Consider the following 3,399-nt stretch of genomic DNA (forward strand, 5'->3'; position numbering starts at 1 on the left):
AATTACCTCACTTATAATAACCATTTATAAGTTAGAAATTCCATTTGCAAATGGCCCTAATGGCTGTTTTCAATGAACAGTTCATGGGCTCTGTAATCTTAAAAATTTCCATGGGATTTTAAGTTAATATAATGATCTTTCTTCCTTACATATCTCAGTATGCAATATTTTGTACTTTTAAATACCTGTACTAATAGGTATCATGAATAACCTAGGTTTTGGTTTTATACAATTGAGGCAGTAATTTTTGGAAATATGGTTCATTTAAGTCATTGTGCTAGCACTTAAACTAGAAAAAATTGCAGAATGTGGAAAAGTGGGTGGGAGGAATAAATTTATATATATATATTTTTTTTTCATCTTCAGTGTTCTAATTTTTTAGCAGGCAATTTACATACCTCCACACCCCTTCCGTTAAGTTAGTGTTGACAACGTTTCATAATAAACTACTTAAAGAGAAGCTTTGGTCAAGAATGGAATGAAATTGCAAAACAAAACCCAAATCACTGCTGCTTTTTAAAAAACCAGCACTTTCCCTCTAACAAAATACACAGTGAGGTTTGTTCTGTGTGCATATTCATTGTTTCCAAGTGCTGGCTTCCCTCCCCATGCCAATAGCAGAGCTGCTGTGGTGCAGCCTGTCCATGCTCACACTGGGTTTGGAGCCTTGCTCAGCTTCACATTATCCGAAAACCCTGATGGAAGACTGTAGGGTCTTGAAATCCAATATGGTCATGGTTCTGTTGATGCCGGTAGCGCAAAATTTGCCACAATCTGCCTTGTCCACCTCATAAATAGACACTTCAGGAATGCTGTTCTGGTGCAGCTTCTTTAGGACCGTGTTGTAGTCCTCAGTAGTGACCTGCTTGTTCATGTCATGGAAGCACTCCATGGCCGACTTGTTCCTCTGGATGCTCTGTCTGGGGATGTCCAGCTTGGAGACGAAGGTCAAGCAGCCACATCGTCGTAGTTAAAGAGCACGGGGCAGCAATCATGATCGGCAGCCATGATGTTCTCTGAGACGAACGACACCATCTGTAGGGATTAAGGAACTCTGTCTTCAGAGTTGAGACCTGCACTGCTTTTGTTGGAGCATGTTGCAGTGGTAGCTGACCCAGGCCAGGCGGCTGCTGCTGGCCGAGAAGCTGACCCCGTGCACCCAGCCGCCGGTGCCGCTGCCACCGAACTCGGACATCAGCTGACCAAAAGGCATCTTGCTGCCCCAGGGCGTGCTGGCTGGCTTCTCATCCACTTCTTTAATGTAGGCAGAAAACACTCTGCATTTGAAGTCGCAGGATCCGATGCCAGCAACACGTTAAATTGGGATTTGAATCCAAGCTGAGGATCGTGGAGCGAATAAACCTTTTTTTTTTTTTTCCATTTATTTTTATTAGTTGGAGGCTAATTACTTTACATCGTTGCAGTGATTTTTGTCATACATTGAAATGAATTAGCCATGGATTTACATGTATTCCCCATCCTGGTCCCCCCTCCCACCTCCCTCTCTACCTGATCCCAGTGCTCGGGCCTGGTGTACTCGAATAAAGCTTTTTAATGTGCTTGCTCACCCACCAGTCATTTTCAGACTCAAAGTAACTAAAGGAGATGAGTTGTGTTCTGCTGCCTGTGGGAAATTTGTTCTCTAGTAAGGACCACTTGACAAAAGTGGCAGCCTGATTAATTCTCAGGATCACGAGGATTAGCTTCTAGACACCATCCTTCTGACTCCAGACTTAGGTGCTGTGGTCGGCCTGCAAGTGATGATGTGGTCATTCTTGAGAGCCCAGTTGAAACCTTTGATGTGTCCATTATGTTCTTTGAGCTGGTGAGATTTCACCCACTGGCCCCCATTCTTCTTATAGAGGTGGACTTCATGATTACTGGGGCTAAGGGTGATCTGGGTAAGATCCCTGTTCCAGGCACGACAGGTGATTGGCTCCAGTTAAAATTGATGCAGGGACATTATTGTTAGTATTTTCAAAGGATAGAAAGTTGGGATTGGGCTGTCTGGACCAACTCAAAATTAAATTCACAGACTGGTCAGTCGAAGGGAACAGGCTCCCACGGACATGGGCAGAGGACCCTCAAGTTAAATTTTTTAATACCTGTAATCTCAATTGTTAACTAGAAATTATTCAAGAGTCAACTGCAGCAAAGCTCTAAAAGTGGCATTTATTGAAAATAGCTAAAAGTGTTGAGTAACATAGGATCCACTTTTTTTTTTAAACAAAATACATAAAAACTAAATCTCCATTATCTTGTGTGTTCCTTCAACAAACAACTACATTTAACAGAAAATGAATATTTAACAATTTACTGAAAAATGGAAAAATTTTCAACAATTCTCCCTAGTTTGACTAAACTTTTGGAAAGAGATAAATATCTAACACTACATTTGTAGGGTAAGGGAGTTAGAGAAGGCAAGGTTCAGAAAAAGAACAAGACTGGACTTTACAGGAACAGATCACCTTTAATGAGGTGAGAAGGGGCAGCAGTCAGATTAGTGAGCTGCTGCACTAACCCAAGAAAAGTATATATATGTGTAAATCTTGGAGAAGGAAATAGCAACCCACTGCAGTATTCTTGCCTGGAGAATCCCAGGGATGGGGGAGCCTGGTGGGCTGCCGTCTATGGAGTCGCACAGAGTCAGACACGACTGAGGTAACTTAGCAGCAATATGTGTAGATTTACCATCTTAAAGGGGCCAGTTCTTCTCCAAGGTTGTTGGAATTAGTTAAAAGGCTGGGGCAAGGAATTCTGGAGATTGGCCAGAGGCTGGGATTGGCTGGGAGCTGGGCGTAATCAACCTTAATGTCCATTTTTTCTTTGGGTGAGAGAGTTCTTTGTTTTGCATAGAATGGTGGGGAGGACCTGGAGGGGATTTTAACTCCAGGCTGTTTTGAACTGTGTGACTTCCCTTCATTCCAGACCCTAAGGAATGTATATAAAAAGAGAAAACAGAGGTGGGCGTCCTAATGTTCAGGGCTTCTTCATGCTGATAAATGTGGGTCAGGGGTTTGGGGTCTGGGAGGAAGGAAGTCTAAGGCCCATAGTGTTGATTTTCTATTCTACTGTCAGGGTCTCAAGCAAAAGAACAGTCTTGACTTGGTCTCAGGAAATGGCTCGGATTTGGTCTTGGAGGAATCCCTGGAAAAGATTAAACAAACAAGGCCCAAAGGTGAGTAGGAGGATGATAAAAATGAATGGTCCAAGAAGGGGTAAAACCCAAGGCATCCAGTTCCAATCTGTTAACCATGACTGCCAGGAGTTGCTTGATCTCTGGTGGATTCGTGAGGCTTGATCTGTAAGGTTTTTTGCAGCTCCTTGGACAATACCCAGACTGGTTGGCATAGAAACAGCAGGATTCGTCTAGAAAAAGGCACAGACCTCCCTTCTCTG

The 3,399-nt window shown here is 43.0% G+C and overlaps 1 pseudogene; it reads right to left on the reverse strand.

Annotated features, from left to right (window-relative positions):
- Positions 1 to 682: 682 nt before the first annotated feature.
- LOC110132255 (actin-related protein 2/3 complex subunit 1A pseudogene) lies at positions 683 to 2,819 on the reverse strand (annotated as a pseudogene).
- Between the last annotated feature and the right edge of the window lie 580 nt (positions 2,820 to 3,399).

Source organism: Odocoileus virginianus, unplaced genomic scaffold, assembly GCF_023699985.2.
Source record: "Odocoileus virginianus isolate 20LAN1187 ecotype Illinois unplaced genomic scaffold, Ovbor_1.2 Unplaced_Contig_32, whole genome shotgun sequence".
In the NCBI taxonomy this organism is placed as follows: Eukaryota; Metazoa; Chordata; class Mammalia; order Artiodactyla; family Cervidae; genus Odocoileus; species Odocoileus virginianus.